Raw genomic sequence first — 27,453 nt, forward strand, 5'->3', positions numbered from 1 at the left:
CATAGTCAATCGATCAATAATATAATAATACTTTCAGCAAAAATGTTTATCTTTAATTTACAATCTGTAGAAACGATGAGAATAGAAAGGTTCAGAACTTTTGTGAAACATCACAGCACAGTTGAATGGAGCTGAAGGTTGGGACTAATAACAACAAGATAACTCATGTAACATATACTGTGTCCGTAAAATATAAATAGGTTCAGAACTTTTGTGAAACAGCACAGTGTATGGACATCAGAAATAGATGGGAGAGGTTGAGGGTAGCGGAAGGACAGGACTAAAAGCAAACCAAATATAACTATTGTAAAATAGATTGTGTCCGTAAAATGTACAGTGGGGAAAAAAAGTATTTAGTCAGCCACCAATTGTGCAAGTTCTCCCACTTAAAAATATGAGAGAGGCCTGTAATTTTCATCATAGGTACACGTCAACTATGACAGACAAATTGAGATTTTTTTTCTCCAGAAAATCACATTGTAGGATTTTTTAGGAATTTATTTGCAAATTATGGTGGAAAATAAGTATTTGGTCACCTACAAACAAGCAAGATTTCTGGCTCTCACAGACCTGTAACTTCTTCTTTAAGAGGCTCCTCTGTCCTCCACTCGTTACCTGTATTAATGGCACCTGTTTGAACTTGTTATCAGTATAAAAGACATCTGTCCACAACCTCAAACAGTCAGACTCCAAACTCCACTATGGCCAAGACCAAAGAGCTGTCAAAGGACACCTGAAACAAAATTGTAGACCTGCACCAGGCTGGGAAGACTGAATCTGCAATAGGTAAGCAGCTTGGTTTGAAGAAATCAACTGTGGGAGCAATTATTAGGAAATGGAAGACATACAAGACCACTGATAATCTCCCTCGATCTGGGGCTCCATGCAAGATCTCACCCCGTGGGGTCAAAATGATCACAAGAACGGTGAGCAAAAATCCCAGAACCACACGGGGGGACCTAGTGAATGACCTGCAGAGAGCTGGGACCAAAGTAACAAAGCCTACCATCAGTAACACACTACGCCGCCAGGGACTCAAATCCTGCAGTGCCAGACGTGTCCCCCTGCTTAAGCCAGTACATGTCCAGGCCCGTCTGAAGTTTGCTAGAGTGCATTTGGATGATCCAGAAGAGGATTGGGAGAATGTCATATGGTCAGATGAAACCAAAATATAACTTTTTGGTAAAAACTAAACTCGTCGTGTTTGGAGGACAAAGAATGCTGAGTTGCATCCAAAGAACACCATACCTACTGTGAAGCATGGGGGTGGAAACATCATGCGTTGGGGCTGTTTTTCTGCAAAAGGACCAGGACGACTGATCCGTGTAAAGGAAAGAATGAATGGGGCCATGTATCGTGAGATTTTGAGTGAAAACCTCCTTCCATCAGCAAGGGCATTGAAGATGAAACGTGGCTGGGTCTTTCAGCATGACAATGATCCCAAACACACCGCCCGGGCAACGAAGGAGTGGCTTCGTAAGAAGCATTTCAAGGTCCTGGAGTGGCCTAGCCAGTCTCCAGATCTCAACCCCATAGAAAATCTTTGGAGAGAGTTGAAAGTCCGTGTTGCCCAGCGACAGCCCCAAAACATCACTGATCTAGAGGAGATCTGCATGGAGGAATGGGCTAAAATACCAGCAACAGTGTGTGAAAACCTTGTGAAGACTTACAGAAAACGTTTGACCTGTGTCATTGCCAACAAAGGGTATATAACAAAGTATTGAGAAACTTTTGTTATTGACCAAATACTTATTTTCCACCATAATTTACAAATAAATTCATTAAAAATCTTACAATGTGATTTTCTGGAGAAAAAATTTCTCAATATGTCTGTCATAGTTGACGTGTACCTATGATGAAAATTACAGGCCTCTCTCATCTTTTTAAGTGGGAGAACTTGCACAATTGGTGGCTGACTAAATACTTTTTTCCCCCACTGTATATAGTATGTATAAGCTGGAAGTAGAAGCCTAAGTGTTGTTGTTCATTAGTTTACTCCAATTAGGGGAGGGGTGGTAGGAAATAATAAATAATAAAGGAAAACATATTTTAAAAAGATATGCATATATACAGTACCAGTCAAATGTTTGGACACACCTACTCATTCAAGGGTTTTTCTTTATTTTTTACTATTTTCTACATTGTAGAATAATAGTGAAGACATCAACACTATGAAATAACACATATAGAGTAATGTAGTAACCAAAAAAGTTTTAAACAAATATATTATATTTGGGATTCTTCAAAGTAGCCACCCTTTGCCTTGATGACAGCTCTAAACACTCTTGGTATTCTCTCAACCAGCTTCATAATGCATTTCAATTAACAGGTGTGCCTTGTTAAAATATAATTTGTGGAATTTCTTTCCTTCTTAATGCGTTTGAGATAATCAGTTGTGTTGTGACAAGGTAGGGGTGGTAAACAGAAGATAGCCCTATTTGGTAAAAGACCAAGTCCATATTATGGCAAGAACAGCTCAAATAAGCAAAGAGAAACTACAGTCCATCATTACTTTAAAACATGAAGGTCAGTCAATCCAGAAAATATCAAGAACTTTGAAAGTGTGTTCAAGTGCAGCCGCAAAAACCATCAAGCGCTATGATGAAACTAGCTCTCATGATCATGCTGTTTAATCAACTTCTTGATTTGCCACACCTGTCAGGTGGATGGATTATCTTGGCAAATAAAAAATGCTCACTAACAGGGATGTAAACAAATTAGTGCACAAAAGTTGAGAGAAATAAGCTTTTTGTGCGTGTGGAAAATGTTTGGGATCTTTTATTTCAGCTCATGAAACATGGCACCAACACTTTACATGTTGCGTTTATATTTTTGTTCAGTATAGTTGCAAAGTTGCTAATGAACTAAAATGCTAACGTTCACGTGATGAGATTCGACCATCCACCCTGACCAACCACCCTCCCTTTCTTTTTGCCTTAAGTAACCTATCTTATGTAACCATACCAAACATAGCATATACTAATTTGAGTATCCCGGATTTACGTTTACTACATTAAGTCTAATAGACCAGTCTGAAATTCTACAGTGCAGATGCCTTGACAAATGATTTTCTTTTGCAGGATAGGTTGACCGCGGTTCTCAACTGCGTTGGAGTGGAATCATGCTAAAAAATGCTCCCCTGAAATTCCACGTACACTAAACAATTAGGTAAAAAAAAAAAAAAGGTATGAATACTGTCGTGTGCATGTTTTGTTCATCATCTGTATAATTACAATTTTTTAGGAGCATATCTACATGCTCCTATTGACTGTGAAGTGTACATGGAGCAACCAGAGGGTTTTGAAGTCAGGTCAGATACAGGTGAGCAACTAGTCTGCAAACTGAACAAGTCACTGTACGACCTGAAACAGTCAGGAAGGAACTGGAACAAAATGTTGCATGATCACCTTAGTGAAAATGGTTTTACACAGAACCCTACTGATCACTGTGTTTATAACAAACAAACTGCAACAGAAAGGATCATTTTGATAATTTGGGTCGATGATCTAATTATCACTGCTAGTGATAGTGACTCACTCACAAGTGTAAAATAAATGTTAAGTGAAAAATGTAAGATGAAAGATCTTGGGAGGCTTAGACATTTCCTAGGCATTGATTTTACACAAAGTGAAGGGAAAATAAAGATGAACCAAACAAGGTACATAACCAAGATACTGGAAAGGTTTGGTATGTCAGACTGTAAAACAAGGTCAACACCATGTGAACAAAAACTAAACTTTGATGGTGATGGTGAACCTATTGATTCAAAAAGGTATCGTGAAGTGATAGGCAGCTTGATATATGTGATGACATGTACAAGACCGGATATCAGTTGGATTGTCAGCAAGCAGTCATGGACAAGGTATGTGTATGAAAACCATTATCAAAACAGTTCTTTTCATTCAAGTTTACCACAAAAACCAAGGTATGAATACTGTCGTGTGCATGTTTTGTTCATCATCTGTATAATTACAATTTTTTGGATTCACAGACTTCAACCTCCCTACACCTCAGATGAATATAACAGGAAACCTGTTTGATTACCATGCACTGCAAAATCATTCTGCCTATGTGTTAACATATAGACTAATATGTTATTCAATTGTGTTCTTACACTGGTACAGTCATGCCCTATGAGAGATGTACAACTGCGCATGTGCAAAAATAAAGAAAGGGCATTCCCCCGTTCTGGTTAAAAACACCAACGATGAACATTTGTGTTTATTCCTCCGTTAAGTAAGCCGGTATTCCTGTCCTGAAGATGACAGCACCAACAGGTTATGGGCCCAGAAGGGAACATGGAAGCCGATGGAATAGGTTATGTTTCGACAGAGATGAAAAAAACTACGAGTTATGGGAGACAAAGTTTTTGGGGCACTTGCGTTTGCTAGGGCTAAAGGCCGCCATATTGAGCGTGGATGAAGATGAAGAAGACGGAGAGAAAAATGAAGAAGCCTACGCCGAATTGATACAGGTTTTGGATGATAAAAGTCTTTCCCTGATAATGAGAGAAGCAGCAGATGATGGGAGAAAAGCGTTGAAGATATTGAGGGAACATTATGCAGGTAAAGGGAAGCCACGTGTGATTAGCCTCTACACTGAGCTAACTTCTCTTCAGAAAGCCGCTGACGAAAGTGTTACAGACTATATAATTCGTGCTGAGACGGCTATTACAGCACTGAGGAATGCTGAAGAGACTTTAAGTGACGGGCTGTTGATTGCAATGTTTCTGAAAGGTTTGCCCAAATCATTTAAGCCGTTTGCCATCCACATAACGCAGAGTGACGAGCCGACAACTTATGGCAAGTTCAAAACCAAGTTAAGGAGTTATGAAAGCACCGAGAAGTTTAGCGCCATTTCCACTGACGACAACGTGATGAAGGCAAGTAACATTAAAGTTAGCTGGCCAAGAGGAAGAGATAAAGGGACCGAGATAACCTGCTTCAACTGTGGCCAGAAAGGGCACAAGGCCTGGGAATGTACCGTTACTGGAGAGCACAGAGAACGGAGACAGTGGTGTAGTTTTTGCAAGAGCTCCACTCATACTGACGCAAATTGCAGACGAAAAATAAGAGACAATGTGAAACAAGCAACAGATGCTGAAGGCCACACATTTGCATTCAGAATAAGTGACTGTCAGGTTCGTGGACTGAAACAAAAAGGGCTGATGGTTGATACAGGAGCAACGTCACATATAGTCACGGACATCGGGAGGTTTAAGGAGTTTGACGAGACTTTCAAACCGGAAAACATTCCGTGGAGCTGGCTGACGGAACAAGAACGAATGGTGTTGCGGAGAGGAGAGGTGCAGTGGAGGTTTACCTGAGAGACAACACGGGTCGTCGAGTGAAAACAACGCTGACGAAGGCGCTGTACGTGCCGTCGTTTCCACAGGACATTTTCTCTGTTAAAGCAGCGACAGCCAGCGGAGCTTCAGTCAACTTTCGACAGGGGTGTAACAAGCTCATCCACAAGAACGGTACCACTTTTGACATCGAGGAGTACGATATACTTTACTATCTTAACACTGTAAGTGATAAAAATGATGATGGATGTCATGGGTGCTATGATATTCACACATGGCACAAAATTATTGGCCACTGTAATTTTGAGGATGTGTCAAAGTTAGAAAATGTGACAGAGGGAATGAAAATCACAGGTAAGATTGACAAATCTACCCTCAACTGTGAAATCTGCACACAGGGAAAATTTGTTCAGAGCAGAAACAGGGAGCCTGATGAAAAGGCAAAAGTGGCTCTTGAGCTTGTGCACACTGATTTGGCTGGCCCTATTGAGCCAGAGGCGGAAGATGGGTTCAGATATACTCTAGCATTTACGGATGATTATTCAGGGGCAGTTTTGGTGTATTTCCTAAAAGCAAAGAGTGATACTGTAAAAGCTACAGAGAAGTTTATTGCTGATGTGGCCCCTTTATGGGAAAATAAAGTGTGTCAGGTCAGATAATTGCACAGAGTTCACAGCCAAAGAGTTCCAGTCACTGCTCAGTAAGAATGCCATAAGACATGAAACTTCAGCCCCTTACTCACCCCATCAAAATGGGACCGCTGAGAGAAATTGGAGAACACTGTTTGAAATGGCAAGATGCATGCTACTTGAGAGCAACCAGAACTTGTGGACATATGCTGTAATGACTGCTGCAGTAATTCGGAATAGGTGTTACAATAAGCGTGTAGGACAGACTCCACACTACATGTTTACTGGGAGAAAGCCTGATATTTCAAAGATGAAAGAATTTGGATCTGTTTGCTATGCATACAGACAGAACAAGAAAAAGTTGGACTCAAGATGTGAAAAGGGTATTTTTGTCGGGTATGATAAAAATAGTCCAGCATACCTAGTCTACTACCCAGACACTGGAAAAGTTCTTAAAAACAGATTAGTCAAGTTCGTTACAAAAGGTGTAGTCGAACGCCAAACTCAGACAGATTTGGAAATGAGTGATGATCTTCATGGGGAGAGATTTGAATCCCCCATGCCAAAAGCCAAGATGGCAGATCAAAATTCCGAAGAGACACAAGATGTGCAAAATTAGACTTCAGATAGTCAGAGTCCACGCTATCCAGACAGAGCGAGGAAGAAACCTCAGTACTTAAAAGACTATGAGTGTAAAGTGAAGTGTGATGACCAGATACCACCTAGTGTTGACTACTGCTACAGAGTAATGTGCAATGCACCACAAACCTTCAAAGAAGCAATGATTTCACCAAAATCAGAGATTTGGGCTACTGCTATGAAGGAGGAGATGGATTTCCTTAGGGAAAATGATACAGTGGGGAGAACAAGTATTTGATACACTTCCGATTTTGCAGGTTTTCCTACTTACAAAGCATTTAGAGGTCTGTAATTTGTATCATAGGTACACTTCAACTGTGAGAGACGGAATCTAAAACAAAAATCCAGAAAATCACATTGTATGATTTTTAAGTAATTAATTTGCATTTTATTGCATGACATAAGTATTTGAACACCTACCAACCAGTAAGAATTCCAGCTCTCACAGACCTGTACGTTTTTCTTTAAGAAGCCCTCCTGTTCTCCACTCATTACCTGTATTAACTGCACCTGTTTTAACTCGTTACCTGTATAAAAGACACCTGTCCACACACTCAAACAAACAGACTCCAACCTCTCCACAATGGCCAAGACCAGAGAGCTGTGTAAGGACATCAGGGATAAAATTGTAGACCTGCACAAGGCTGGGATGGGCTACAGGACAATAGGCAAGCAGCTTGGTGAGAAGGCAACAACTGTTGGCGCAATTATTAGAAAATGGAAGAAGTTCAAGATGACGGTCAATCACCCTCGGTCTGGGGCTCCATGCAAGATCTCACCTCGTGGGGCATCAATGATCATGAGGAAGGTGAGGGATCAGCCCAGAACTACACGGCAGGACCTGGTCAGTGACCTGAAGAGAGCTGGGACCACAGTCTCAAAGAAAACCATTAGTAACACACTACGCCGTCATGGATTAAAATCCTGCAGCGCACGCAAGGTCCCCCTGCTCAAGCCAGCGCATGTCCAGGCCCGTCTGAAGTTTGCCAATGACCATCTGGATGATCCAGAGGAGGAATGGGAGAAGGTCATGTGGTCTGATGAGACAAAATTAGAGCTTTTTGGTCTAAACTCCACTCGCCGTGTTTGGAGGAAGAAGAAGGATGAGTACAACCCCAAGTACACCATCCCAACCATGAAGCATGGAGGTGGAAACATCATTCTTTGGGGATGCTTTTCTGCAAAGGGGACAGGACGACTGCACCGTATTGAGGGGAGGATGGATGGGGCTGAAAGTCCGTATTGCCCAGCGACAGACCCGAAACCTGAAGGATCTGGAGAAGGTCTGTATGGAGGAGTGGGCCAAAATCCCTGCTGCAGTGTGTGCAAACCTGGTCAAGGCCTACAGGAAACGTATGATCTCTGTAATTGCGAACAAAGGTTTCTGTACCAAATATTAAGTTCTGCTTTTCTGATGTATCAAATACTTATGTCATGCAATAAAATGCAAATTAATTACTTAAAAATCATACAATGTGATTTTCTGGATTTTTGTTTTAGATTCCATCTCTCACAGTTGAAGTGTACCTATGATAAAAATTACAGACCTCTACATGCTTTGTAAGTAGGAAAACCTGCAAAATCGGCAGTGTATCAAATACTTGTTCTCCCCACTGTACATTCACATTGACCACACTTCCAGAGGGTAAAAATGCAGTGGGGGGCAGGTGGGTCTATGCGGTCAAAAACAATTCAGATGAGACTGAGACATACAAGGCAAGATATGTTGCAAAGGGGTATAGTCAAGTGGCAGGAATAGACGATAAGGAGACTTTTTCTCCAATTGCAAATATGACATCGGTACGCTGTTTGATGCAGCTAGCAGCTCAGTATGACTTAGAGTTACATCAGATGGATGTCAAAACAGCATATCTACATGCTCCTATTGACTGTGAAGTGTACATGGAGCAACCAGAGGGTTTTGAAGTAAGGTCAGACACAGGTGAGCAAATAGTCTGCAAACTGAACAAGTCACTGTACGACCTGAAACAGTCAGGAAGGAACTCGAACAAAATGTTGCATGATCACCTTAGTGAAAATGGTTTTACACAGAACCCTACTGATCACTGTGTTTATAACAAACAAACTGCAACAGAAAGGATCATTTAGATAATTTGGGTTGATGATCTAGTTATCACTGCTAGTGATAGTGACTCACTCACAAGTGTAAAATAAATGTTAAGTGAAAAATGTAAGATGAAAGATCTTGGGAGGCTTAGACATTTCCTAGGCATTGATTTTACACAAAGTGAAGGGAAAATAAAGATGAACCAAACAAGGTACATAACCAAGATACTGGAAAGGTTTGGTATGTCAGACTGTAAAACAAGGTCAACACCATGTGAACAAAAACAAAACTTTGATGGTGATGGTGAACCTATTGATTCAAAAAGGTATCGTGAAGTGACAGGCAGCTTGATATATGCGATGACATGTACAAGACCGGATATCAGTTGGATTGTCAGCAAGCTGTCACAATACCTATCAGAACCAAAAGAGCAACACTGGATAACAGGATAACCCTGATTAACTCTTTAGTATTATCCCAGTTTACCTTTTTGCTTATGGTCTTGCCTACGCCTAGCGAACAGTTTTTAAAATTATATGAGAAAAACATATTCAATTTTATTTGGAACGGCAAGCCAGACAAAATTAAAAGAGCATATTTATATAATGAATATGAATTCGGAGGACAGAAATTATTAAATATTAAAGCATTAGACCTATCACTAAAAGCTTCAGTCATACAAAAGTTATACTTAAATCCGAACTGGTTCTCAAGCAAATTAGTAAGATTGTCTCACCCAATGTTCAAGAAAGGCCTTTTTCCCTTTATTCAGATTACAACCTCTCACTTTCAGTTATTTGAAAAGGAAATAATCTCCCAAATGTCACTATTTCTAAAACAAGCCATAGAAAGTTGGTTGCAATTTCAATTTAATCCTCCAGAAACGACAGAACAAATAATGCAACAAATATTGTGGTTAAATTCAAATATACTAATTGACAAAAAACCTTTATTTTTTGACAGAATGTTTAAAAAAGGTATAATCTTCGTAAATGATATCATCGGTAGGACTGGTGGAGTTATGTCACACATGCAGCTAACAAAAACATATGGAAATGTCTGCTCTACCCAAAATTACAACCAAATAATTGCAGCCTTACCGCAAAAGTGGAAGAGGAAAGTGGAAGGGGGAGAAAGTAAGGAACTTGTCTGTCTGCCTTGCATTAAAGAACATAATTGGTTAAGGAAAACTGTGATGAATAAAAAAGTATATCAGTTTCACTTAAGGACCAAAGGATTGACAGCCGTCCCATATAGATTGCAAAGTAGTTGGGAAGAGATCTTTGACGTACCGATCCCATGGCATAGTGTTTATGAACTGACAGGCAAAACGACACCGGATTCAAAAATTAGAATCTTTCAATTTAAATTATTATATACAATTCTTGCTACCAATAGAATGTTATTTATATGGGAGATACAATCTTCCCAGCTTTGCAGATTTTGCTGTGAAGAGACAGAATCATTAGATCATTTGTTTTGGTTCTGTCCATTTGTAGCTTGTTTTTGGACACAGGTCCAGGAATGGCTAAAGGATTGCAATATTTACCTGGAACTAACCTTGCAGATGGCATTACTGGGTGATCTGAAAAGTCATAGTCAATCAATCAATAATATAATAATACTTTTAGCAAAAATGTTTATTTTTAATTCACAATCTGTAGAAGCAATGAGAATAGAAAGGTTCAGAACTTTTGTAAAACATCACAGTACGGTTGAAATATATATGGCAAATAGAAATCCTATATGGATGGTGTTAAGAGATAGATGGGAGGTATTGAATAGAGTTGGAGGATGGGACTAATAACAAATAACAACAAATAATAACAAAGATAGCTAATAATGTAAGCATACTGTGTCCATAATAAGTATATTGGTTGTATGTATATAATATAATTATTGTAAAATTAACTCTGTCCATAAGGTGTAGATAGTAAGTATAGACCGGAAGTAGAGGCCTGGGCATTGTTGTTCACTAATTTACTCCAAGTAGGGAAAGGATGGTGGGGTTGAAAAGTAATAAAGGGGAGAATATATATTTTAAAAAACAAAAAAAAACATGGGGGATTCGAAGTGATGCAGACAATTACATTGATAGAAGATACAATCTATCTGCAATATTAAGCTGATCCATTCCCCCCGAATTATTATTTTTTTTTTAATTAATAAAAAAAATAAACACTGGATAACAGCTAAACATGTGTTGAGGTACTTGAAGGGGACAATGAATCAGGAGTTGTGTTACAAAAAGGGGGTGGAAAAACTCAACCTCGTAGCATATAGTGATGCTGATTGGGCGGCAGATCAAAGTGACAGACGAAGCATAACAGGGTATTGTTTTAGTTTAACTAAATGTGGACCTAAGGTCTAAGAAGCAGCCAACAGTAGCTTTATCTACATGTGAAGCAGAGTACATGGCACTGGCTGCTACTACACAAGAAAGTTTGTACCTTGTACAGTTATTGGGCGAGATGGATAGTGAGTGCCAATATGCACCAGTAACAATCTTTGAAGATAACCAAGGTCCAATTGCTCTGTCAAAGAACCCAGTATGTCGTCAAAGATGTAAACATGTCGACATCAGATATCATTTCATTCGATCTGCACTCAGTGATGGTAAAATAAGTATTGAATATTGTCCAACGGCAGACATGGTTGCAGATGTTTTGACAAGTTCAAAAATGAAAAATTATTGGGTTATATGTTTGGAATATAAACTGACATTTGTGAGATGTATAACTGTAAGCTAAATGTGTTGATAAAGTTAGGTTGAATACGACTTGTACAGTATAAGAGCAAGTGGGGGTGTTAACATATAGACTAGTATGTTATTAAATTGTGTTCTTACACTGGTACAGTCATGCCCTTTGAGAGATGTACAACTGCGCATGTGCAAAAATAAAGAAAGGGCATTCCCCCATTCTGTTTAAAAACACCAACGATGAACATGTGTGTTTATTCCTCCATTAAGTAAGCCAGTATTCCTGTCCTGAAGATGACAGCACCAACACTATGGATACGGAGAGCATCAACACGCCAGAGGATATACCCATTGGACTTGTGGCTCTGCTGGGATTTTTACCTCATATTTAGATTTTTTTATTCTGCTTTGCCACTAAAATCATAATAAAATAAATACTGCCAACTAAAATAGTGTGTTATTGTCGTTATTGTTATGTGTATTAATAATAATAATAATAATAATAATAATAATAATAATAATAATAATAATAATAATAATAATAATAATGTGTGTGTGTGTGTGTGTGTGGGGGGATTCATCAAAATGGGTTCTTTTAAAGGGTATTTTAAAGGGTTAACTTTTAGGGGTTCCCCCACAGTTTCAATTTGAAGAACCCCTGAAGGATACTCCAGGAGTATACCAAACTAGGGTCGAGTGCATTTGTGAGCCTTTGCACGTAGCATTTTCTGAGGATAGAACCAGCCGCCAGATGGCGAGCCGAGGACGGATCAAACAACGCGAATAAGAGCGACTGGAGGTTGGGGCTGTCCTAAACCGTACCAAAGCACTAAGCAGGGAGACACCTATGGAGAGCTTGCGAGCAGGAGCTGGAGATACATTTTGACTACCGGACTGTTTTGTGCCACCGTTCCAAGACAAGTTCTCTCATCATTTCGGTAATGATTCATGTTTGTTTGCATGTTGACAATTATCTGTTTGTCTAAACATAGCCTAGTGTTTAGTTTGATCACCATATTGGATGGGACCCTTCATCTGCATGCATCTGCATTATCAATAGACCAATAACTTTCTCTACAAACGCGTTGCATGTCCAATGTGTGATTGTCTGTTGCTTAAAGTCTGTCTCTATTCTATCATTCAAACTGGTCTTGCCATTTATTTATTTGTAGAGTACTTTACACACAAAATCTATACATTCCGGCATCTATTCCAAACCCACTGCCTTAAATTCCGATGCAACGTGGGTATGACTTTATTTACACACGACTGTGCCTGCGTTATCTCTGCCTCTAGAAAGCTATGATGTTTGTTTGTTTTATTCCATATATTGCTTTATTGTAGAAGGCTATATTTGAAAATGGATATATGAATATACCGTGCCTTTAGTAGTCTATCAAAAGGAAAAGTTAGCTACAAGACTTCGGTTGCTAAAACTAATAAACATTATATCGTGGCGTTTACTGTTGTTAAAGTGATTTGTTACCATTGTTTGTTATATATTAGCAGGTAATTTCTTAAAGAAGTTGTTACAAAGTATACGTGTGTAGCCCACTGCTGTTTATTGACTGTCGGGGCTGACTTGCTGAAATAACAAGCTGTCAGAATCTCCAGAAAGTATTTCAGGTGTAAGTATTTTTCATTAGTTTCTTGCCGGTTGCAGGTAGAGCAATCACAGCATTCACATAGGCTACTCACATCCCGAGAAACTTCCATGCGGGGGAGTGGCGAAGACGTGGCAGTGCTCTCCACATCCTCTGACTGATTCTGGAACTTTCACTGATACTTTAGTCTTTATTCTACCAAAAAAGACTGTAGCACAGTTTTGGAAATTATTTCCTTTACGTTTATGCATGTATTTTGGCTTCAGCAGCACTCCAAATAGATGGACTATAGTGATATACCCTTACGAAAAAAGATTGCAGTTAAAGTGCAGTCTTAACTGCAGTATGCTGCAAATACTGCATCCAAAATAAATATTTTTTTCCTACAGTAATTTTGCAGTGTAACTGCACTTACAGTGCAGTACAACTGCAATACACTGCAGTTATCTGCAACTACTGCTTCCAAAATACCACAGTCGACTGCAGTTACTGCACTTTTACTGCAGTTTCAAAACTGCAATCTTTTTTATAAGGGTAGACTTGATGTCACATTTCAAGATTGTTTTGGGTGTCAGGTTGTGTGACCTTTCCCAGTCAGGGTTGCCAGGTCTAGCAAAACATTTCTTAGCCAATGACCACTCAAAACCCGCCCAAAAGGCCAGAAAACTAGCCAAATTGTGTTTTCCTGCAGCAAGAGAGGAGTTGCCACATTTATACACTAAACCCTTTTTCCATAACGCTATCGAGCCAATTAAGAAGGAATATCAATGTAACTTGTAACAACATTAGAAGCAACATTCGGTTCTTGCTAGCTATGACGTGACATAATAAAGGAGTTTGAATATGTCTCAAGATAAAAGATAATTCACCCTTATTAAACTTGCCAGATCATTTTCCATCAATGGATGTCGATTTAACTGTTTTGACTGCTATGATTAAGCAATATGGCACGAGGGGGTATGGTGTATGGCCAATATACCAAGGCTAAGGGCTGTTCTTAAGCATGATGCAAAGAGGAGTGCCTGGATACAGCAGTTAGCCATGGTATATTGGCCATATACCACAAACCCCCGGGGTGCCTTATTGCTATTATAAATGGATTACCAACATAATTAGAACAGTAAAAATATATATTTTTTCATACCAGTGGTATATGGTCTGATATTCCACGGCTTTCAGCCAATCAGCATTCAGGGCTCGAAGCCGGTTTATAATTGTAAATAAATCCCTTTTGCCCATGTGCATAACTATAGATAAATCTGACAGGAGAGTTTGAGTGATGAAAGTTGGACAGAGGATCTAGAAATCTCTGAGCAAGGAACACATGGACAAAAAAATAAAAATAAAATAAAACATAGGCTATTTTCTGGCAATTGTGCATTTATTATGTGCCAGATGTTAAGACTACAAACAGTTATAAATGGCCATTTGCAAGATTTACTTTTCATTTCAATAGGCATACAGTCGTGGTCAAAAGTTTTGACAATGACATAAGTATTGGTCTTCACAAAGTTAGCTGCTTCAGTGTTTTTAGCTATTTTTGTCAGATGTTACTATGGTATACTGAAGTATAATTACAAGCATTCCATAAGTGTCAAAGGCTTTTATTGACAATTACATTAAGTTTATGCAAAGAGTCAATATTTGCAGTGTTGACCCTTTCAAGACCTCTGCAATCCGCCCTGGCATGCTGTCAATTAACTTCTGGGCCACATGCTGACTGATGGCAGCCCATTCTTGCATAATCAATGCTTGGGGTTTGTCAGAATTTGTGAGTTTTTGTTTGTCCACCCGTCTCTTGAGGATTGACCACAAGTTCTCAATGGGATTAAGGTCTTGGGAGTTTCCTGGCCATGGACCCAAAATGTTGATGTTTTGTTCCCCGAGCCACTTAGTTATCACTTTTGCCTTATGGCAAGGTGCTCCATCATGCTGGAAAAGGCATTGTTCATCACCAAACTGTTCTTGGATGGTTGGGAAAAGTTGCTCTCGGAGGATGTGTTGGTACCATTATTTATTCATGGCTGTGTTCTTAGGCAAAATTGTGAGTGTGTCACGACTTCCGCCGAGGCTGCCCCCCCTCCTGGTTTGGGAAGGCGTCGGCGTTCGTCGTCACCGGAGTACTAGCTACTGCCGATCCCATTCTCATCACTCCACTTGTCATGTCTTGTCAATCACACACACCTGGTGCTCATTCCCCTAATTAGTATGTGTATAAGTGATCCCTCTGTTCCCCTTGTCTTTGTGAGTGATTGTTTGTTGTGACAGCGTGTAGCTCGGTTGAGCTACTATTCACTGTGTTTATGCCAAGGTGGATGTTTGCCCTTGTAATAGTTTCGTTTGACGCTTGGGGCGTTTGATTTATGTAAACGGAATAAACTCTGGACTTCGGTATTTTACCTCCTGCGCCTGACTCCTTCATTCACACCTCGTCACAGAATCACTCACCTGATCTGATATGGAGTCAGCAGGAAAAGACCGCATGCCTGGAGTTGTGGCAAGGGTCCAGGAGCATTCCTCGATGTTGGCCAGCTTGGGGGAAGCGATGGATCGGGTTATTCAAGTGGTAGAACGCCTGGAGAGGAGAGGATCCGATCTATCAAGACCAGCTGGTCAACTGGATCCAGCCACCTACAACCCAGTCCCTGGAGGGATCCAGATATCCCGGTTACCGGCGTTTGATGGGACGGCAGCACGATGTAAGGGATTCCTACTCCAACTGGAGTTGTATTTCTCCAGCATCAGGCCGGAGCCCCGGGAGCGGGAGAAGGTATCCATCCTCGTTTCCTGCCTTTGTGGGAGAGCCCTGGAGTGGGCCAACGCGGTGTGGAACGAGGGAGGTACCGCGTTGGAGGACTACGGGGAGTTTGCTCGCCTCTTTCGTGCCGTTTCTGATCACCTGTCTGAGGGTCGAATTGCGGGCGAGCGACTGGTTCATCTGAGGCAGGGGACGAGGACTGCTCAGGACTACGCGCTGGAGTTCCGGACGCTGGCAGCGGGGTCCGGGTGGAACGAGCGGGCCCTGATCGACCATTTCCGGTGCCACCTAAGGGAGGACGTCCGACGGGAGCTAGCCTGCCGGGATGCCATGCTATCGTTCTCCCAACTGGTGGACATGGCCATCCGGCTGGACAATCTGCTGGCAGCCAGAGGACGTCCTGGTAGGGGTCTGCCCATTCCCACTCCGGACGACTCTAACCCCGAGCAGATGAAGCTGGGGGGAGCCGCCAGTCGAGAGAGCGCAGGAGGACAGCGACAATCCACCTCACGTCGCAGTCAACGTTCTTTTGGGTCTGGAGGCGGTAGGCAGGGTACTCACGCATCACCCCAGGTAGCGAACACCCAAACGTGTTCAGAGCCCTTTGCGGCGCACTGTACTTTATCTATCTCCTTTCCCGATCACTTGGTAGGTTCCCAGTGTAAGGCGCTAGTCGATTCAGGCGCAGCTGGACATTTTATGGACAGGGCATTTGCACGCCATCAAGGCATTTCATTGGTTCCCCTAACCATTCCACTCCCCATCAGATCACTTGGTAGTCGACCTTTAGGGTCCGGGTTTGTTAAGGAAGTTACGGTACCAGTCACCATGATTACGCAGGAGACGCATGTTGAGCAGATCACCTTTATGATTATTGAGTCTCCTGCTTACCCTGTAGTCTTGGGTATCCCGTGGTTAGCCCTTCACAACCCCAATTTCTCATGGCTGCAGAGGGTTCTTACTGGGTGGTCGCGTGAGTGTCCGGATAGGTGTCTAGGTTTTTCCGTTGGTGCGACCACGGTGGAAAGTCCAGATGGTACCCCCACCGTGCACATTCCCCCCGAATACCATGATCTGGCGCTCGCGTTTTTCAAGACGCAAGCAACTAAATTACCACCTCATCGGGAGGGGGATTGCGCGATAAACCTTCAGGTAGATGCTGTACCTCCCAGGAGTCATGTGTATCCCCTGTCGCAGGCTGAAACGGAGGCTATGGAAACATACGTCACTGAGTCCCTGCGCCAGGGGTATATACGTCCCTCCATTTCACCTGCCTCCTCGAGTTTCTTCTTTGTGAAGAAGAAAGATGGCGGTTTACGCCCGTGCATTGATTATCGACCACTGAATAATGTGACTGTACGATTTAGTTATCCTCTTCCTCTCATTCCTTCAGTGATTGAGTCAATGCATGGGGCCCGTTTTTTCACCAAATTAGTCCTCAGGAGTGCCTACAACCTGGTGTGTATTCGGGAAGGGGATGAGTGGAAAACAGCATTCAGCACAACCTCGGGGCATTATGAATACCTGATGATGCCCTACGGTTTGATGAATGCTCCATCCGTTTTCCAGTCCTTTGTGAATGAGGTGTTTCGGGACATGCTTGGTCGTGGTGTGGTGGTCTACATCGATGACATCCTGGTGTATTCCGCTACGCACGCCGAGCATGTGTCCCTGGTTCGCAAGGTACTGGTCTGACTGCTGGAAAATGATCTTTATGCCAAGGCAGAGAAGTGTGAGTTTTTCCAGCAGTCAATCTCCTTCCTCGGATATCGCATTACCACCACAGGTGTGGAGATGGAGGGAGACCGCATTGCAGCCGTGCGTAATTTGCAGACTCCAACCACATAAAGGAGGTGCAGCGCTTCCTTGGCTTTGCCAACTACTATCGAAGGTTTATTCAGGGCTTTGGCAAGGTCGCAACTCCCATTACCTCCTTGTTGAAGGGTGGGCCGTCCCGGCGCCGCTGGTCTGCTGAGGCTGATTTGGCCTTCGGTAGATTGTGGAGTCTGTTCACCTCAGCCCCGGTACTGGCTCACCCCAATCCATTACTACCGTTCGTAGTGGAGGTGGATGCGTCCGAGGTAGGGATGGGAGCTGTCTTATCCCAACGCTCGGGCACATCACCCAAGCTCCGCCCGTGCCTTCTTTTCTAAGAAGCTCAGCTCGGCGGAGTAAAACTATGGCGTTGGTGATTGGGAGCTGCTGGCTGTTGTCCGAGCTTTGACGGTGTGGAGACATTGGCTCGAAGGGGCGGTCCGTAGGAACGGTGCTGGGTTCCAATGCGGGACATCCTCGATCCCTCCCTGTTGAGGGATTTCCACCATCGCCATCCGACTCGCCCTGCTCCGCGTCCTCCTGGCCGTCCCCGAGGCCGGGGTCAGCGCGCGGCTGGAGCCGCGCGTCAGGGGGGGTACTGTCACGACTTCCGCCGAGGCTGCCCCCCCTCCAGGTTCGGGCAGTTTTCGGCGTTCGTCGTCACCGGAGTACTAGCTACTGCCAATCCCATTCTCATCACTCCACTTGTCCTGTCTTGTCAATCACACACACCTGGTGCTCATTCCCCTAATTAGTATGTGTATAAGTGTTCCCTCTGTTCCCCTTGTCTTTGTGAGTGATTGTTTGTTGTGAGAGCGTGTAGCTCGGTTGAGCTACTATTCACTGTGTTTATGCCAAGGTGGATGTTTTCCCTTGTAATAGTTTCGTTTGACGCTTGGGGTGTTTGATTTATGTAAACGTAATCAACTCTGGACTTCGGTATTTTACCTCCTGCGCCTGACTCCTTCATTCACACCTCGTCACAGAGTGAGCCCAGTCCCTTGGCTGAGAAGCAACCCCACACATGAATGGTCTCAGGATGCTTTACCGTTGGCATGACACAGGACTGATGGTAGCGCTCACCTTGTCTTTTCCGGACAAGCTTTTTACCGGATGCCCCAAACAATCGGAAAGGGGATTCATCAGAGAAAATGACTTTACCCCAGTCCTCAGCAGTCCAATCCCTGTACCTTTTACAGAATATCAGTCTGTCCCTGATGTTTTTCATGGAGAGAAGTGGCTTCCCCGCTGCCCTTCTTGACACCAGGCCATCCTCCAAAAGTATTTCCCTCAGTGTGCGTGCAGATACACTCACACCTGCCTGCTTCCATTCCTGAGCAAGCTCTGCACTGGTGGGGCCCCGATCCCGCAGCTGAATCAACTTAAGGAGCTTGCTGGACTTTTTTGGGCGCCCTGAAGCCTTCTTCACAACAATTGAACCTCTCTCCTTGAAGTTCTTGATTATCCGATAAATGGTTGATTTAGGTGCAATCTTACTAGCGGCAATATCCTTGCCTGTGAAGCCCTTTTTGTGCAAAGCAATGATGACGGCACATGTTTCCTTGCAGATAACCATGGTTAACAGAGGAAGAACAATGATTTCAAGCACCACCCTCCTTTTGAAGCTTCCAGTCTGTTATTCTAACTTAATCAGCATGACAGAGTGATCTCCAGCTTTGTCCTCTTCAACACTCTCACCTGTGTTAACGAGAGAATCACTGACATGATGTCAGCTGGTCCTTTTGTGGCAGGGCTGAAATGCTGTGGAAATGTTATTTTGGGATTAAGTTCATTTTCATGGCACTCTTCATAACATTCTGGAGTATATGCAAATTGCCATCATAAAAACCTAGGCAGCAGACTTTGTGAAAATTAATATGTGTAATTCTCAAAACTTTTGACCACGACTGTAGACTACAGACAGGAAATCTGGGTTTATGATTCTAATTCAACTTTGCCATGGTTTGCTTAGCTAGATGCAGGTATCCTATAGCCCATGATAGGCCTACATCTCATTTCAGTAGCGTAGGCAAGGTGTAGGCAAGATGTAAACTGAACAATTTAGCAGCTTGCTTAGTCCAAAATGACTGACTAATTTATTCAACATGAATAGCGAGGCGATTTCGAGGTATGAAGTGTTTCCCAATAGCCTGCTGGAATGGGCTACTGAGGATGGGGTCGTAATTTCAATTACTGTATTAAATATGAATAATATGTATATGAACTGAATATGCTTGTCAACAACAGCCAGTGTTTCTTATTTAATTTTTTACCTGTAGCCTAATCTGACTGACTGTTAACCTCAAGCTAATGCGTTCTAACAACTGATCGGCAATTGTGATAGAGCTTTCATGACGTCCAATTTAATTAACTAAACATGGCCATTAATAATTGCATAATAACACAAGGCTACAACAACAATAAACTGAAGTTATAGGCTATTTATAAAATCTGTTTAATAGCTCCGGGCTATGCTACACAATAGGCACAAATTGATTTGCAATGACTCCAGTGATATTGTCATTTCAAAATATTTATTGTATCAAATGTTAGCCTATAGTAGACTACAATGGCATATAAATTAATAGGCTACTTTGTGGCCAACAGATGTATCATTCTCCACATTTAATGGCAGTTCCAGTCAGGACTTTTCCCCATAACAGAAGCGTGCAAGGGAGTTCCATAACTTCCATTTCAGATTTCCACTTGCGCAGCCACCAAGACACTTCGCTTGATACCATTTTCCATAAGCAAAGTCGACATTAGAATGGAGTTTAGACCACCTCTGTGCAAATTTATCTAATGAGCTCTAGTGCGCCCAAAGTCGTTTTCTAGTGCATTGTCGCCATTATTTATTGATGCGCATCAGTTCTATCGTGTTAATATGTTTTTTGGAAAAAAGGTCGAAAAAAATTTGTGTTTCCATAATAATAATCTAAATACATTGAGGGAAAAAAGTATTTGATCCACTGCTGATTTTTTACGTTTGACCACTGACAAAGACATGATCAGTCTATAATTTTAATGGTAGGTTTATTTGAACAGTGAGAGACAGAATAACAACAGAAAAATCCAGAAAAACGCATGTCAAAAATGTTATAAATTGATTTTGCATTTTAATGAGGGAAATAAGTATTTGACCCCCTCTCAATCAAAAAGATTTCTGGCTCCCAGGTGTCTTTTATACAGGTAACGAGCTGAGATTAGGAGCACAGTCTTAAAGTGAGTGCTCCTAATCTCAGTTTGTTACCTGTATAAAAGACACCTGTCCACAGAAGCAATCAATCAATCAGATTCCAAACTCTCCACCATGGCCAAGACCAAAGAGCTCTCCAAGCATGTCAGGGACAAGATTGTAGACCTACACAAGGCTGGAATGGGCTACAAGACCATCGCCAAGCAGCTTGGTGAGAAGGTGACAACAGTTGGTGCGATTATTCGCAAATGGAAGAAACACAAAAGAACTGTCAATCTCCCTCGTCCTGGGGCTCCATGCAAGATCTCACTTCGTGGAGTTGCAATGATCATGAGAACGGTGAGGAATCAGCCCAGAACTACACGGGAGGATCTTGTCAATGATCTCAAGGCAGCTGGGACCATAGTCACCAAGAAAACAATTGGTAACACTCTACGCCGTGAAGGACTGAAATCCTGCAGCGCCCGCAAGGTCTCCTTGCTCAAGAAAGCACATATACAGGCCCGTCTGAAGTTTGCCAATGAACATCTGAATGATTCAGAGGAGAACTGGGTGAAAGTGTTGTGGTCAGATGAGACCAAAATCGAGCTCTTTGCCATCAACTCAACTCGCCGTGTTTGGAGGAGGAGGAATGCTGCCTATGACCCCAAGAACACCATCCCCACCGTCAAACATGGAGATGGAAACATTATGCTTTGGGGGTGTTTTTCTGCTAAGGGGACAGGACAACTTCACCGCATCAAAGGGACGATGGACAGGGCCATGTACCGTCAAATCTTGGGTGAGAACCTCCTTCCCTCAGGCAGGGCATTGAAAATGGGTCGTGGATGGGTATTCCAGCATGACAATGACCCAAAACATACGGCCATGGCAACAAAGGAGTGGCTCAAGAAGAAGCACATTAAGGTCCTGGAGTGGCCTAGCCAGTCTCCAGACCTTAATCTCATAGAAAATCTGTTGAGGGAGCTGAAGGTTCGAGTTGCCAAACGTCAGACTCGAAACCTTAATGACTTGGAGAAGATCTGCAAAGAGGAGTGTGACAAAATCCCTCCTGAGATGTGTGCAAACCTGGTGGCCAACTACAAGAAACGTTTGACCTCTGTGATTGCCAACAAGGGTTTTGCCACCAAGTACTAAGTCATGTTTTGCAGAGGGGTCAAATTCTTATTTTCTTCATTAATATGCAAATCAATTTATAACATTTTTGACATGCATTTTTCTGGATTGTTTTGTTGTTATTCCTACTCTCACTGTTAAAATAAACCTACCATTAAATTATAGACTGATCATGTCTTTGTCAGTGGGCAAACGTACAAAATCAGCAGGGGATCAAATACTTTTTTCCCTCACTGTAGCCTACCTACAACTGGTAAAATGTTGTCACGATATGCGTGCGTGCTGCAATCAAATCCAATCAAATTTTATTTGCCACAGTGCAAATAGTCTGGGTAGCCATGATTAGCTGTTCAGGAGTCTTATGGCTTGTGCGTAGAAGCTGTTGAGAAGCCTTTTGGACCTAGACTTGGTGCTCCGGTACCGCTTGCCGTGCGGTAGCAGAGAGAACAGTCTATGACTAGGGTGGCTGGAGTCTTTGACAATTTTGAGGGCCTTCCTCTGACACCGCCTGGTATAGAGGTCCTGGATGGCAGGAAGCTTGTCCCCAGTGATGTACTGGGCCGTACGCACTACCCTCTGTAGTGCCTTGCGGTCGGAGGCAGAGCAGTTGCCATACCAGGCGGTGATGCAACCAGTCAGGATGCTCTCGATGGTGCAGCTGTAGAACTTGTCTCCTCACTTACGTGACTCAGCCAATAGTGGACTCTTGCAGCGTTTACATGCTAGTCACACACTCCTTAAGTCCTCCACACCACTCACTCACTCAGCAACAGCCGGCCTCACAGCCTGATAGTCAGCAGCAGCAGGTCACAGTTAAATATATACATATATTTTTAAAGAGAAATGCCATGGCGGCCGCAGTTTAACTTAGAAGTAGCCCAAAACCCTACAACCCGCGACCAATACATTTTCACCTGCAACATAATTGGCTAGAAAATTGCAGACATGGCAACCCTGTTCCCTGGTTGAAAAGACGTCAGTATGACATCTTTTTATGAAATCTGGTCGCAAACTGGTTTTCTGACCACCATACGACCAATTCTTACCACTACTACAGTGGGGGAAAAAAGTATTTAGTCAGCCACCAATTGTGCAAGTTCTCCCACTTAAAAAGATGAGAGAGGCCTGTAATTTTCATCAAATATTCCAGAAAATCACATTGTAGGATTTTTAATGAATTTATTTGCAAATGATGGTGGAAAATAAGTATTTGGTCACCTACAAACAAGCAAGATTTCTGGCTCTCACAGACCTGTAACTTCTTCTTTAAGAGGCTCCTCTGTCCTCCACTCGTTACCTGTATTAATGGCACCTGTTTGAACTTGTTATCAGTATAAAAGACACCTGTCCACAACCTCAAACAGTCACACTCCAAACTCCACTATGGCCAAGACCAAAGAGCTGTCAAAGGACACCAGAAACAAAATTGTAGACCTGCACCAGGCTGGGAAGATTGAATCTGCAATAGGTAAGCAGCTTGGTTTGAAGAAATGAACTGTGGGAGCAATTATTAGGAAATGGAAGACATACAAGACCACTGATAATCTCCCTCGATCTGGGGGCTCCATGCAAGATCTCACCCCGTGGGGTCAAAATGATCACAAGAACGGTGAGCAAAATCCCAGAACCACACGGGGGGACCTAGTGAATGACCTGCAGAGAGCTGGGACCAAAGTAACAAAGCCTACCATCAGTAACACACTACGCCGCCAGGGATTTAAATCCTGCAGTGCCAGACGTGTCCCCCTGCTTAAGCCAGTACATGTCCAGGCCCGTCTGAAGTTTGCTAGAGTGCATTTGGATGATCCAGAAGAGGATTGGGAGAATGTCATATGGTCAGATGAAACCAAAATATAACTTTTTGGTAAAAACTAAACTCGTCGTGTTTGGAGGACAAAGAATGCTGAGTTGCATCCAAAGAACACCATACCTACTGTGAAGCATGGGGGTGGAAACATCATGCTTTGGGGCTGTTTTTCTGCAAAGGGACCAGGACGACTGATCCGTGTAAAGGAAAGAATGAATGGGGCCATGTATCGTGAGATTTTGAGTGAAAACCTCCTTCCATCAGCAAGGGCATTGAATATGAAACGTGGCTGGGTCTTTCAGCATGACAATGATCCCAAACACACCGCCCGGGCAACGAAGGAGTGGCTTCGTAAGAAGCATTTCAAGGTCCTGGAGTGGCCTAGCCAGTCTCCAGATCTCAACCCCATAGAAAATCTTTGGAGGGAGTTGAAAGTCCATGTTGCCCAGCGACAGCCCCAAAACATCACTGCTCTAGAAGAGATCTGCATGGAGGAATGGGCCAAAATACCAGCAACAGTGTGTGAAAACCTTGTGAAGACTTACAGAAAACGTTTGACCTGTGTCATTGCCAACAAAGGGTATATAACAAAGTATTGAGAAACTTTTGTTATTGACCAAATACTTATTTTCCACCATAATTTGCAAATAAATTCATTAAAAATCCTACAATGTGATTTTCTGGATTTTCTTTTCTCATTTTGTCTGTCATAGTTGACGTGTACCTATGATGAAAATTACAGGCCTCTCTCATCTTTTTAAGTGGGAGAACCTGCACAATTGGTGGCTGACTAAATACTTTTTTTCCCCACTGTATGTGGTATAGAATGTACTGGTCATAGTTAAGACCTCATCATAACCTGTTAATGACCACCTGACTACAGCCTATTACCTACTGTATAAAGTGTTGCAGAGGATAAAGTTGGATATTGAAAATATTGTTCATTACATTTCTATTTGTTTCCATAGGCACCAATTAAAGTTTCAATCTGCAACATATTCTTACATTTAAAATAGATAAAGCAATGGCAAAAAGAAATCTACAGCACATTTTTTTGCACATCTGCATACAGTAATTGTTTAATAATTCACCCACATACATTACATGCATAGAAAGACTGGGACACAGAGTATATAAAGGCCCATTGTTTTGTTTATGAATGATTAATAAGAGTGGTGTGATGGGGTAGATCCTCATCAAGGACCTCTGAGCAGAGAAGGCGATCTGGAGCGTAGTGGCCCTCTTGAAGAGTTATGTGATGGGTCAGATCTGCAGTGAAGAGAATAAGCGCATTACAACTTTATCAATTTGAGATTTTAAAAGAAAACTAGAAAAGGACATTCCTGAAGAAACTTTGTGGAATCAGCTGTCTAAAAGTATTTCCATGGTACTAGTTGAAAAAGTTTGTGGTAGTTATAGCTTATAGATCTTCAAAAAATAGCAAATTGCTCATATACATACTTTGCGTCCTCCTCCACCATGGCGGTCAGGGGGATATTTTAGGAACTTCCTAAGGGAATTTCCAGCGGCCCGCAACACATCAACCTGAGTTTTATTGCTTTTCATGACACTTACTGTAAGCATAAAAAGAGAAGAAAATAAATTAACGATTGGCATAATGTGGGCATGCAGGACACGACAGAACAGTAACGCACAGTAAAATATCTTTGACAGTCAGAATCTACAAAAAATGTCCTATTGTCTATGTCAAATGTCTCAACTGCTCACATTTACTTACCAACTACAATGGAGCACACACGAGTGGTAGCAAAGGCATGTTTGCTCCTCTGTCCCTTTATATTGAAGTGGGACATTAACTCATTAGTCATCAATCTGAAACATTTTATGAAAGAGGATATCAAAATTAGACAGTAGTTGGATAATGAAAATGTTTAACTCATCTCTAAGTGGTATTGCTTAATCCTAATACACATTGTAATATTCAAAAACTTTTTATAAGAAAAATTCCGCTCCATAATGCTGAGGACATTTTCCCGGACAGAGGTTCCCCCAATTGAGTACAGCTTGGCAGTCTTAAAAAAGAAAGGCAAATGCAAAAATGTAAGTATGTGTAAAGAGACAATAAAGAGAAAGTAAAATATTATATTTTTCAAAAGTTGTGTGTCTGTCATATCATTCCTGCAACAAACATTGTTAGAAATGGGTGTAACTGGCAAATACCTTCCTCTTCTCTGAAACTGCGTACGTGTGTGAGCAAGAGAGAAAGGGGAGAAACTTTACATTACTCACCAAGGGAGGTGTCTGTTGAATCAGGACACAAGGGTTTCTACCTGAAAAAAAAGGAGAGTTAAAATAGGATTTGATTTGCTTTACAAACTTATACACTGCTCAAAAAAATTAAGGGAACACTAAAATAACACATCTGAATGAATGAAATTATCTTATTAAATACTTTTTTCTTTACATAGTTGAATGTGCTGACAACAAAATCACACAAAAATTATCAATGGAAATCAAATTTATCAACCCATGGAGGTCTGGATTTGGAGTCACCCTCAAAATTAAAGTGGAAAACCACACTACAGGCTGATCCAACTTTGATGTTATGTCCTTAAAACAAGTGCCTGTATGACCTCCCTACAACGCCTGGGCATTATCCTGATGAGGTGGCGGATGGTCTCCTGAGGGATCTCCTCCCAGACCTGGACTAAAGCACCCGCCAACTCCTGGACAGTCTGTGGTGCAACGTGGCGTTGGTGGATGGAGCGAGACATGATGTCCCAGATGTGCTCAATTGGATTCAGGTCTGGGGAATGGGTGGGCCAGTCCATAGCATCAATGCCTTCCTCTTGCAGGAACTGCTGACACACTCCAGCCACATGAGGTCTAGCATTGTCTTGCATTAGGAGGAACCCAGGGCCAACCGCACCAGCATATGGTCTCACAAGGGGTCTGAGGATCTCATCTCGGTACCTAATGGCAGTCAGGCTACCTCTGGCGAGCACATGGAGGGCTGTGCGGCCCCCCAAAGAAATGCCACCCCACACCATGACTGACCCTGTAACGATCCCGGCAGTCTGAGTCGGGTCCTGTCTGTGGACTAGTTTTTCTGTTCGTGATCTCCAGTTTCCCGAGGGTTCGGGAACGCTCCGGGGAGCTCTCTTGATTTCCGCACCTGCATCCCATCAGCAATCTGCACACCTGGTCCTGATCATCACCCTTCTTAGGCTCTGGCCTAACATCCATTCCCTGCCGGATCGTTAGCCATGAACAGTAGGTTTACCAGAGTATCAGTCTTAGAGCCTAGCGTTAGTTTTGTTGTTTTTGCACCTTGTTGGTTTGTTGCTTACTTACCCCCGTTTTGTTCCATCTGCAGTCACCCGTCCGGAACCTTCATCCAACCTCTGCCTGGTGGTGGCGGCTGCCGACCCAGGATGGGATCAACCACTGCACCCCCAACAACTAATCAACGCCGCCCGCTCTGTTCCCTGGATTATTCAGCATCACTCTTGAATTTGTAAATAAACACTCACCTTCGTTTCAACTTACCTTGTCCTGGTCTGCTTCTGGGTTCTGGCTTAGCAACTCGTGACAGAACGATCCGGCCAGTAATGAACCCAGCGGACCTGGACTCTGTTCGCCATGCCATTACCCAGCAGGAGAAGATGTTGGGCCATCATAGCACGGTACTACAGGAGATCGCGTTGTCAGTTCGGAACCTTTCTACCGGTCTGACGGAGGTCCAGAACCAACGCAAGTGTCCGGTGGAGGATCCACTACCGGTTTCACCCATCTCGCCTGCCGCTTCTGAAGCTGTGTCCTTCCGTGAGCCCAAGGTTCCAACGCCGGATAAA

General features: G+C 42.6%; 1 protein-coding gene across 2 annotated transcripts in view; it reads left to right on the forward strand.

The window, feature by feature from the left end:
* The first annotated feature begins 12,171 nt into the window (after positions 1 to 12,171).
* Positions 12,172 to 27,453, forward strand: part of LOC121571404 (prolyl 4-hydroxylase subunit alpha-1-like) — a 46,997-nt gene continuing 31,715 nt past the window's right edge. For both annotated transcript variants that reach the window (XM_041882833.1, XM_041882842.1), the window contains exon 1: positions 12,172 to 12,280. The gene's annotated coding sequence lies outside the window, so the exon portion shown is untranslated. The remainder of the gene's footprint in view (positions 12,281 to 27,453) is intronic.

Source organism: Coregonus clupeaformis, chromosome 1 (genome assembly GCF_020615455.1).
Source record: "Coregonus clupeaformis isolate EN_2021a chromosome 1, ASM2061545v1, whole genome shotgun sequence".
Lineage (NCBI taxonomy): Eukaryota > Metazoa > Chordata > Actinopteri > Salmoniformes > Salmonidae > Coregonus > Coregonus clupeaformis.